General features: G+C 41.6%; 1 long non-coding RNA gene across 1 annotated transcript; it reads right to left on the reverse strand.

The window, feature by feature from the left end:
* Positions 1 to 977: 977 nt before the first annotated feature.
* Positions 978 to 5201, reverse strand: LOC115251032 (uncharacterized). Its single transcript, XR_003889578.1, has 2 exons — positions 5154 to 5201; positions 978 to 1468 (listed from the first exon to the last, which is right to left on the reverse strand). It is a non-coding gene; the product is annotated as an uncharacterized lncRNA (long non-coding RNA).
* Between the last annotated feature and the right edge of the window lie 7144 nt (positions 5202 to 12345).

Consider the following 12345-nt stretch of genomic DNA (forward strand, 5'->3'; position numbering starts at 1 on the left):
GCTGTGTGGTCGCGGAAGGTGCAGACATTCATAGACATTCTCTGGGTTTAGGCCACTTTAATGATCTGATTTGCTATTTTTTGTTTTACCCATTTCCTAAAATTGTCTTCTTGAGCACCCTCAGATAGTGTTCTGGAATCCGCTGTCCCAGTAGGGCCAGTCCCACCACCAGCACCCATTGTGCCATCACTTTTTTCTGTTGCTCCTCCCACAAAAGCTGGCCTTTATTGAGCATCCGCTGGGGTGGCTGCATCCATTGCCACCTGCACTTATCTGGCACCCCCGTTTCTGGTTCATTAGCCACCACTACTTTACCAGTCTGGATCCCAAAGTCCCACAGGAACGCTGCTGGTTCAGTCTGATCCTGTCACTTCCAGTCTGTGCTCTTCACAGATGTTTCTGCTCATGCTGCTGCTGCGGCGTTCCAAGCAAGAGTGGCCTAAAATGTGCAGCCATGTCTAATTTATGATCGCTTTTCACTTCTTGTTTACTTGATGGAAGAAGCCTCCAATGTGGAACCAGTTGCTGCAGCATTTTGTGCAGATCTCTTTTCAATTTTAAACCAATCTGTCTCTCAGTTGCAGCACTCTAGAAAACACTAGAATCTATCTACTGTATATCCAAACAATAAACTGGAAGGTTTGGGGCATTGTGATTTTACATGTTATGTAATTAGTCATAATTAGTTAGCAGCTGATAAGCAACAGCTCTTGTTTCTCTGCTTGTTGCCTCCAGGATGTTCTGCATCGCCCAAGGGTGCAAACTAGAGAGGATCCTGACTGGCTGGCACCACAATGCTCCACAGCAGGTCTGCTTAATGCATCCTCAGGACAATGCTGCCATCCATGGACAGCCTTTACACCCAGCCTTGGAGGAGAAAGGCCACGAGGATCATTAAAGAGCCCAGCCACAAATAATTTGGCCTATCTGGCTGTCAGCGCTCTAAAAATAGGCCCTGCACCAACAGACTCAGTGTGTTTAGCTACATTTGCATATAGTTCTAATTGTATATTTCTTCAGCGAATAATTTTAATTTACGGTAATAGAAGTGTTTTATTTTATTTTTTTACTGTAGTTTACTACCTAATTTATCAACGGTTTTCCTTGTTTAGATGAGTCTTATTAGGACAAGCTTATCTCTTAGGCATTTCATACAAGTGACGCATCAATCTTCAGCCTTTTCAGAGTGCAAAACAAGTAGAAAACAACACAGTAGAAAATGAAAATAAATCACCTTTACATGTTTATCCCACATGAATACACCAGTGCAACAGTCAGGGAACTTTTTTGAATTAGCATCCAGCCAAAGTTTATCTGTTGTTAGCATTGATTAGCATGTCAAAGCTGCGCTGATGGTTGCATTAAAGATCCCGTCTGCCTCTGCACGAGTCGTCTCCTCTCACGTTGCTGTTAACCAAGTCAATCAACTTGTCCCTGAAGTGAAAGCTGTCATGTCCCACATGCGTTCCTGCATAGATAAAGAAAATTCGCCAACTGAGAGAGGAATAGCAAACAGGAGCTATGTGAAGTATGACGTCGTAATTTAAAAAGAATCATGTCATCAAATGTCACTAAGAGCCAAAAGCTGTTTTTGTTACGACTGAGAATTTTACATGTCATAATATCAGTATTGGAATCATCTACTAACATCCTCATGCCGACGATAAAAAAGGAGGAAGAGTTGAACAGATTTGTGCAGCAGAGTGGAAGGAGTGGCCCTATGGTTTGGCCTCATGGAAACAGGTGATTCACAGTTACAGAGCTGTTACTGTTGCTATTTATCATTGTCTGACCATAAAAAGTCCTTCAGGTTCGGTTGTCTGGTTTTATCAGCAACTTGTGGCTTTAAATGAAATATAACTGTGATGATGCAACAACAATAGCAATAACAGTGATGGAAACAGTAGTTGGGAGCAGCATTATAATAAAATACAGGGCTCACTAATGATGTATATAATAATTATTCAGTCATATTATAGTATTATCAGGGGGTTCTCATTTCAGTCCTGATGCTTTAGTGCAGGTAGTAAAAGTGAAACCTGCCTGTCTAGTTTAGACTCCACAGGTGTGGAGGAGGCAGCGCATTTGTGGAATTTTAAAACTAAAGATTGTGAAAGTCAGTGTTGTGACGTGTGAAAGGGGACAAAAACAAAAACGCCCTCAAATAACTTTCAGTACAACTATTTGAAAAAGCTGTAGCGCAACAACACACAACAATCACACACACAACAATCACACACATACACACATGAAAAAAAACTTGGTTGGACTGATTAGTTCTGCAAAATATGACTCAACAAGCGTCAAACATTCTTTGCTTTTGACCTCTGCTGTGACCCTGATGTCAGTCAGGGTGTGGCCTTCTAGCGTGTTTGTTTCTATATTCTTTTCTATATGTCTTCAAAATACATAGATGTTCTTGTTTCTGCTTTCAGTTAAAGAAGGATTCCTTCCTCTATTACTGAAATCCATTTTGTCTATTAATAAATGTCAGAACAAAATGCAGTGTTGGGCGGTGACCCAGAATGATGATGGCGTCATTTTCCCGCAAAATGATGCTGTGTGTTAAGGGAGGATCTAGGTTAATGGGAGGATTAACATTGTCCCAATCTGAATACATCGGTTAAAAAATAAATTTAGAACAGTGGCGAATGGACGTGTGATGTGGAATCACATGAATGATAAATCTAGGTAAGAGGGTTTTTTTTGTTCATGTGAGCAAACTTGTCTTCAGAGGTGTTTATTTTTTACTCATCATCCCACATTAAGCTGCGCTTCAACAGTACCTAGTTGTGTTTTGACCCCAAATGAACAAATGAAACAGTTGGGTGGAAGAGGTGTGGCCCCACTTCACAGCCCAAAGTTCCTGGAATCGAAATAGAAATTTCATCTACATTTCTTTTCTACATTTTTCCTACACATTGAGTGTCTCATTTCTTGTCAGTCTTGCCCAGAGAATTAAAAAAAAAACGTGCACGTAGTGCTTGAGCTCCATGAAACCAAGCAGGTTGCCTGAAAATGACACCGCAGGCCATCACAACTTCCTGGATTTTGTAAAACATAGATCCGCTTTCAAAAGAATAACCTCAAGACAGCTTTCAGAGAAAGAATAACATCACTTTTAAGGAATTAGACCCCAGGAATACCAGGAAATTGATACAGAAACAAATATTTTTTATCTATTTGTATATTTTTTTAGTTTCTATCTGAGTCTGTTATTTGATATGAATTAGTACCGACTAGTAGACGCAGTGTCTCAATGTTACAGCGCAGGTTACTATATAAAAAAAAACATTACAAAATACAAAATACAAAACCTGCTTAAAATGCTTTATAACTGGTTATGAATTTGAATTTTTGAGTACGTTAGTAGAAGCTTAGTTACCATGTTAGTTACACATGTAACTAGCAACCTTCCCATTTGTAATTTTTTCCTATATTTCTCCATAAAACAATTAAAAGATAAAGAAAAGATAATTTACCGATACTCTGCCATTTATGAAGGACACAACAGATAAGCACCAGTGTGTGACAAGTCAGGCCTTCAAACACACACACACCCAGACATATCCCCATGTAGTGACGCCACCCCCCCACCCACCCTAAAGTCGTAACTCTAATTGGAGCCTCATGCCTGTGATTGCTGCATTTACTTTTACAGCCTAAATTCAGTAAATGATTTTTAATGAAAGGGTTAAAAAGGCTGGACCAGTTTAAAACTGACACTTAAGTGGCCTCTTTAAACTATAACCTCAGTTTACCTGACGCCTGGTCTAAAATCCGTCCCACCAAAACATAATTTAAATTAAAATTCAAAGCCGTTAAAGTATTTATTACCAATGCATTACTATTTTATTACTGTGCCTGAACTGTGCACTGTTTCTCTGTCACGAAATAATGCTGAGCAACACAAAATCTCCCCCTCGATGCTTCGATATTCCGACTTGAAAGACGTTTGCCACAAACTCGCCTGAAAGAAACAGACTCACTGTTGTGGGGAGGGTGGAACATGAAGCGGACTTGCCCCCGGGGCTGCTCTGTCTGAGGTCAGCTCCACTCAGGCTCCAGTGGTTTACGCTGCGGACAGATGTGGCGTGCTTCATGTGATCGGTGCGACTTTAATTCATAGCTTAGGCATCATGCGGTGGCTAACCATCCTGACTGATGCCAGTCTGGAAGAGGCTCCAAAAGGCCAAATCTCCCTGTTTCATGTGTATGAAAATTACATTCCGGGACACCCCTTGCTGAGCAAACTGGAGATCTAAAAAAATAAAATTATTGTGTTTGTCCATACGGCTCTTGTCTAATCCTAAAAGTGCTCCTTTCATTCACTCTTCAACCACTTTCATGCTATCACACGTTTGATGAGTGTCACACGATTGAGTGTGCATGCTTTCCACCCTGAGCGATATTTACTTATGTAATGATCGTGCTGATTCATGTACAGGGTGTGAGTGTGTGTGTGTGTGTGGGGGGGGGGGGGGGGGGGGGTGGAGTGAGGGGTGAGCTGGGCTGCTGAGGTCATCCTATAATTAGCACCTCCTGACAGGTCAAAGTGGAGGAAGACGGAAGTGTGCAGCCTTATAATCAGCCTGACGCTGGTCAGTAGGTGGATTGGACATATGGAAATGGAAGCTTAGTTACCATGTTAGTTACACATGTAACTAGCAACCTTCCCATTTGTTGCATTAAAGACAGAAAATGTTCATCTACACAGAACTGTGTTCAACTTATTCATTACATATTCAGCATGTATATGACATAGTAACCATATAATAACTTCTTTATGATGCAATCCTGATTTTCCTCTTATTTATTTGAACATTATATTGTCATATAAGAAAAAGCATGCATGTTTTTTATTAACAAATGCATGATTTGTTTAGAATGATTTCTGCCATTTGTGGAGCTCTGTCTATACTTTTTCTAACACTCTCTGTGAAACACCAGCACCCACTTCTCCCTGTTCAGTAGAGATGTTATCAGCGCATGTGCAGCTAAAGTGTGTGTGCTGTGACCGCGATTGCTCTCACTCTGTGTGCATGTCTTCGCCCCGGAGGTGCGTGGCAGGCGTTAAATCTACCATTGCATGATATAAATCAGGAGGATGTGTATACAAGGCTAATAGGATTACAAATATAAACTATACTCACATGCAGCTTTATGACCACATATTCAGCAGAAACGACTGTTCTGCATGTAGACAGAGAAGCACAGAGAGCAACATGTGTCAATATTGTGAAGATCAAATAAAGGTCACATGTCTGTTTTTCTACCCGACGTGAAACTTGGAAAACTATATTTCAGCCTTGAGGCACCAAAGTTAACCCATGACAATGTGTCCAGTTTGTGTCCCAAAATAAAGTTTCATTTAATGCAGCAAATCCAAATGATAGGATAATAAAATGTTTTTGTTTGTTTGTTTGTTTTCATTGAAAAGCTGTAAACACAGGATGGAGTCCCTCACCAACATCAATAGAGGTGAAACTGTGGCAGAATTTATTTTTAAAGCATCTGTAAGCATCTGGTCGTTTTATAGCCATACTCTCGCTCTGAACACACACACACACATGCACACGCATACACAAGCCTCAATACACACATACACTCACACTTATATGTGCATGCTCACACTTAATACTTCAAATTAAGTGGTAGGAAGTTATATTTTCTCCTATCAGGATGGCTGTATGACTAAGTGCTAACTTACACAAGTGGGACACACACACCCACACACACAAACACACAGAGTGAGAATGCTGACACATCCTCTCTCCCACTGTACCAGCTACTGACCGACACAGAAGCCATTTCCTCAACCCTCCCTACACACACCTGCAGAATGACTCCCATTTTCACACACACGCACACACACACACACACACACACACACACACACACACACACACACAAATATTCGCACACACGCCATTCTCAGCCAGCCAGCCCCACCTCTTCATCAGCAGAGCGACCTTTACCCTCGGGTGCTTGGATACAGACAGACAGAGCCATGTCTGGATGTCTGGATGCTGTGTGATTCACTTGTGAGGCAACAGAAGGAGGAAACAGTGAGCTGATTGTCCTCAGACTTCAGCCGTAGTTTGCTTGTGCAGGCTTTGGGCTGAGGGGGATTATAAAGCTGCAGGTGAATGAATTACAGACTTAAGACCAAGAGCACTTTCTGTGAAGTAGCTGATTGTTTGGGCTGAAGAACAGCAAATGTAGACTGGATGGCACACTGCATATATGTGAAATAAGAATATCTTGTTTTTGTCATTTTTGGGGGCTGAATATTTTAATTTGGGAAACTAAAAGAATTTAATCCACTAAATATTTACTCTTGTGCTTCATTTTAAAGTGATACTTTACATGTGCTGTCATGTTTGGGACACACTTACAAAACACACACACCCAACAAGTCTGACAGTCATCCTTTATTTTATTAACAGTTACAGATGCTTGACATTTTAATTTGAATGACTTAACAAATTAATGGACAAATGTCTTTTGCTAGTGCAGGATATTAACACAACACCTAAAATGAACAATGAGCTGTGGACACATTAGCATCAAATATAACCAAATGGCCAGACTATTTACATATCTAAGCATGTCAAAGGCTGCATTCAGCCCCCGTGCTGCACCGAAACATGTTCCGGCAGGCTGCTTCCCAGAGATGAGACAACCCTGCGTATTTGGCATCTGCAGAGGAGGAGGATTTTATATTCCCAGAAATCGGGGAGTAGTAAAAGTGTGCCGCACAAAGTGTATTAACTCTTTCATCTGGGAGGGAAGGAACAGAAGGGATTTGAGACACATACACCCCGAGTTATAACATATACTAATCTCAGTATAATGCACCATAATCTGGGATTTGATGATTTCTAAAGCCGTGGGAGAAAAGCAAACGCGAATCCACAAAACTCAAAGAAACACTTAAGACCGCGATCCTTGCAGAGATATGCAAAAATAATAGGATGGAATGGAACCTGTCATTTACAGGAGGCAAATAAAATCCTGACTCATTTTCCAAGAAAGTTTCTCCTTGGTATAAGAAACCAGCAGCTCCTTGGTTTCATTATCCTTCCAGCACTTTTCAAATGGTTCCTTTTCCAGAACAAGTGGTGCAGTCTACTGTGTGTCTATATACCTGCAGCATCAACACATCACAGGTTGAAGGCTGTGACTATTTTCCTGTGTTGTAGGCTGAACAATCTTTGCCCTACAGATTAGTACTACAGCCACTCTGATACCACCTGGTTCACATATGACTCCATTAAACTCTGCTAACTCTGATACCGGCCATGTGGAACACTAATCTTATTGTGTTTGAAGACAAGCAGTTATTTTGGGGGCATGTCAGATTTGTCTATTTTTCTTTCATGACCTCTGAACTTTTCTGAGAGGAGTGAGTCTAAGCTGTCCTGGCGATAAGGCTGGGCAGGACCGCAGCAGAGGGGGAGTGGCAATATAATCTTCTTGGGCTGAAATATCTGGGGATTTTATGGTAAAATATTTGCCTCAGTCTTTATCATTTTCATTTATTTTTTTTTTCAATAGGTGGGGGAGACCTTAGGGGACAGGAAGGAATGGTTAGGCACACACGGGAGTCTGCAGGAGCTACTGGTTTACTGAAAGCTACTCATTAGCCCAGTCTTAATCACTTGGCTGGGTTTTCTTGAGAATAAGGCCTTTATGTGTGTATGAATCGGCAAGCTATGGAACAGACTTATGGCTCGATGTCTACCCACCCGTGGTCACCTAAGTGCTGCTATTTAGGGGTCTCCTGTCTGCTTGGGGAGGTTATTACTGTTGGGTTGTGTTCAGAGCTCGGGGGTGCATTGCCGGATAATTGAGGTTCTTGTTGGGCTGGTCACGTTTTACTATGTAGGCTCTAAATTGCAGACCATGATATGTATTTTTTAAATCCAGGACAGGAGATTGTGATTGCATTTATTTGATAGTCCTGTAATTAAGCTGAATTACAGTCCTTAACGGAGTTATAAACCTCTGATCCAGCTGTGCTGGAGCACAGTGCCTCACTTGTTTCCACTGTTTTCTGGGGTCACGACATTATTAATGATCCCTGTCAGTCTCAAAGTGACAGAATTGTTTGATGGATTTACACCTTTTACTAGAAAAAACAGCTCTACTGTGCGTAGAAGCTGCATTTCAAATCTGTCACACATTAATTGTGCCACATTTTAAGTGAAGGGTGCAGTCAGAAGTGGCACCCCCTAAGTTATTGTTGCAGGACATAACAGCCCGAAATGAAAACGTTAACACAGGCTGCAACATTGGATTATTCCATCCAAGTTACTACTACCAGTACTCACTAAATAAACACTTTGGATCACACAAAAACTAGTACAGATAAGGCTTTATTCATTGATTTGACTTTTTTTCCAGTAAATTGCCTGAAATATATATTTATTAAGTCATATTTAATGAAGTATAAGCCTCATTGGCTGTTCTTTAAATATGGAGACTCTCATTTGGATAAATAAGGATCTGAATGCACCATTGAGGCCATGTTAAAAAGGCTCGGACGGTGGTTATTCCGGGCCTTCATGTGTTTATCGAGTGTCAATATGTGTTTGTGTATTCAATGTGTATCTCTGTACACATAGACTGCTTTGGCTCCTGTGTGTGTGTGTCTATTCATGCATCATCACAGAAAGCTTGTGCACTTTACTGGCTTTCTCAAAATAGTTCTGGCCCAGGTGTGATTGTGTGTTTATGCGTGACAGACACTTCTAGAAACAGAGAGAAAACTGGCCTGGCGGCACCGGCTGTCTCAGAGCCAAACCTCCCGCTCAGTGTGTGGTTAGCATCTATTCTTAGTGCATTGGCTTACCGTGTGTGCGTGTGCGTGCGCGGTCGGCTGATGTGTGAAGGGGGTTCTGCTTGTTGATACAAGGGGATGTCTGTCCACCCCAACGTATTAGTCCACTAGTTAAAGTGGGGGCTATAGCAGTGAAAGCTAACCACAGCTAAACTGAGATGTTTACAAATCCAGGCCTAGGGCACATTAGTAAAATATATTTATGGAAAACTGTAGTCATTGTTCAAAACTATGAACGCAACTTACAGAAAGTCTGTGTGTTTGCAGTGTGTGTATCCTCAACTCAAGCAGAAGAAGAGGAAGACAGTGAAGGAAAGCAGACAGCAACTCAGGGCAAATGGCACCAACCGTCACCGCCGCCTTCGTCAAGACGCTGCAATGGTTATGCTCGTCTGTGCTCTTTCTTTTTGCGCCAGTTTTGTCTCAAAATGGGCTTAAGTGGAGTGTTGAGATGCTGCTGTCTTGTAGCAGAGGAAAGAAAATGCACCACTGAAGGAATAAAAAGTCGCTCAAAGTCTCCATGACTATTTTGCAAATGTTGTGAAGTCCAACATTGATGCTTCGGCTCTATGTCAGGTACCGCACCGCACAAATTAGACAAATTAATCAGTTCAAGCTGGGCTCATGCGCCCTTTATGTACGTAAATAGAAGCATGTCTGATTGAGGTTGTTCTGGATGTTTGAGAAAGTGTTACAGGCCGCTCGACCCACCATTTCTCCTTTTATGGACCATGTTTGAACTAGAAATTGCACAAGTCTGTGTGTATTCATGTGGGAATAATGGCTGTTGCCTGCAGGGCTTCCCTCCGGTACAAAATGTTCTGGGTCAGGAGAGCTGACACGGCACCATGTCTCTGGACTGTAGTAACCTCAGAACCGCTCCTCTGTGACTCTTTCAGTTTAACTCACACTAGCAGAGGCCTAACCCCTGCAGAGTTAAATAAACACACACACACTCACACTCTCACACATGTAGCAAACTTTCAGCTTTGCCAGCAATTCTGTTATCTTCCTACAACTTTTGCTTACAGACTTTCTTTCCTGTGCAGTCTCTCGGGATATGGAGATACTCTGACCTTTCACCACATTATTATAGCTCCCTATAATGCCTCTGATGGAGGAAGGGAAACACAGTGCTAAGTCTCACTTATTGTACGCTTTGTTTTTAAGAAAAACAGCAGCGTCAATCTCCTTTATCATTATTATACAAAGGCTAAAAGGTTTTGTCGGGGTTGAGCTAAGGTCACCTTTTTGTCCTGAATTTCTTGATTTTTTTCAAATGTAATTTATAGGTTTTAAAATATTTGAAAATGAAATATTTATGAGTCCTATCTTAGCACCAACATTACCCTTTTGTGGTTTCAGGTTTCAGCACACATTATTTTTGTAGTCTATCCTGTCTCCAACTGGGCAAAGAGACAAATCCACCCTGATGAAGAAACTTTAGCTCCACTTTTATAGAATTTTAATGGCTAAACAGCCATGACGCAAACCCCTCCCAATGGCAGGCCATGCACACCTACAAAAAACTGTTGTCATCAAATCTTAATACTATACCAGAAGTTTTCATTTAGCAGAAACAGCGGATGCCTCGTGGGGCTGCAGGGGGGTACAGTAATGACATTATGACAGTAGGAGCTGTTGGAATGTTGAAGGTTGCTCTCATTTCACACATAAAATAATAACAGACTGATGCCAAAGGCCCCTGGGCCGAGCAATAACCTCGCCTCTTCCTCCACTGCCATTTCATTTCAGAATTAATAGCAACTCCTGCGCATTCTTTGGGCTGAGCAACTTTTGTCTAAAGGAAATCAGAAAGCCTCGTGTTCCTTCTTATTGTCTAAACCAGCAGGAAAGCGCTCACTTTCACCACTGGTATGTTTTCAATTCATCTGCAGCTTTCGCACTGGGTGAGAGTGAATGCTGCGTGTAGATGACTTGATAATCATCTGCATTTTTGTAGGGTTGTATGAGAAGGAAAAGAAAAGGGGTTGATTGTTGCGAGAGAGCTGCTGTAAACTTTAAAACTTTGACATATTCCAGACATTTCACATGTGACTTGTCAGCACATGTTGAATTTTGCTGTTTTCAAGACTCTAGAATGCTTCAAAGAGTAAATCCAATCTACTGAAACAATACATTTACATGATTTTTTTTGTTGTTGTTGTTAATCGGCATCACATATGCAGGTGCAGCTAACAGTCACATGCTTGTTCCATTTGAGTATCATTGGAACAATAGGAACTTAAGTCCCACAGGAATGTTAACATTTAATCAATTCTGTCACTCCTCAGTCAGAACCAAACAGGCTTTATAGCTTCGGGCAGGAGTGCATTGACCTGGCAGTTAATAAAGCAATACAAGCAAATCTGTTAAAGGATACATCATGGTAAATATAACATCCACACATTTATTTATGCTGTGTGAACCTTCCTTCACCACTTCAAATGCCCCCAGTTACCTGCCTAGCTGGCCTGTTTATCGACTTTGTAAAGTAATCCATCATCCGGAAAAAGTTCAATAACAGCAAGCCAGAAGGGGTATTGTGACACCTGCCTCAGCCAATAAATCAATACCCCTCATTTGCTCAAATGGAAAAGTGGTAATCTAGTCAAATAACCTGGTGGAGCTAATCAATAGTTGGGATGAACGGTCTGTGTTAATGTGCGGATTAGGATCTCTCTGTTTTTCGATGGAAAAAGAAACATTTTTTTTCCATAACACTAATTTCTGGGTCATGCTCTCAACATTGACGTTAGCAAACTGCAGCATCATCAGGCGGGGCGCAGGCGTGTACACGTGGTGCTGCCTCGGCCTGCTGTGCAACACCAAACTGCAGTGGAATTTTCATTATTTTTTAAAGACACTGCTCCTTCTTGGGTGGTCCGTGCCATGTGTTGGCCCACAGTATGCGTAAATATGTGTCTTTCTGAGCGAGCATGTGTTAGGGAGGCCGTGCCTTGTTGCTTGTGCGTTTTGTGAATACGCTTTGCCCATGTGGCAGGGCAGGAGCGGCTTTTCGCCCAAAACTGCACAAGTCATGGATTCCCTTTCCACGTAATTAACCATGACTGCAATTTACAAGGGTGATAATCTAAACTGGGCTACAGCCAAGTGGTTAGAGCAGAGCTAAATACAGCTGCTGTGCTGGATGAACAACAGTTGCATGGTCGCAGATATGGAGATTTTCAAGACATTGTCTCAAACATTCAGTTCATCCAGTTAGACTTACAATCATTCAGATTTATTAAGCCTCTTCAATACCTAAATGTGGAGGCTTGGGATTCTTTTGTTAAAAAATGAAAGAATCTGAACAGCAATCTGGCACTCACATGTATATTTTATGATCCATGGTGTGAAATAGCTGAGTGGAATTTCATGAATCCTGCATGTCAGGATATGGCAGGTGGTCAGTGGCTGCGGCACATCTGACAACATCAGGTGATGTTGATAGTTGAAGTGCCTGAAACAGTTCAAAGAAAAAAGTCAAACACAGAATT

This window comes from Takifugu rubripes, chromosome 9, assembly GCF_901000725.2.
Source record: "Takifugu rubripes chromosome 9, fTakRub1.2, whole genome shotgun sequence".
NCBI classification, from domain to species: domain Eukaryota; kingdom Metazoa; phylum Chordata; class Actinopteri; order Tetraodontiformes; family Tetraodontidae; genus Takifugu; species Takifugu rubripes.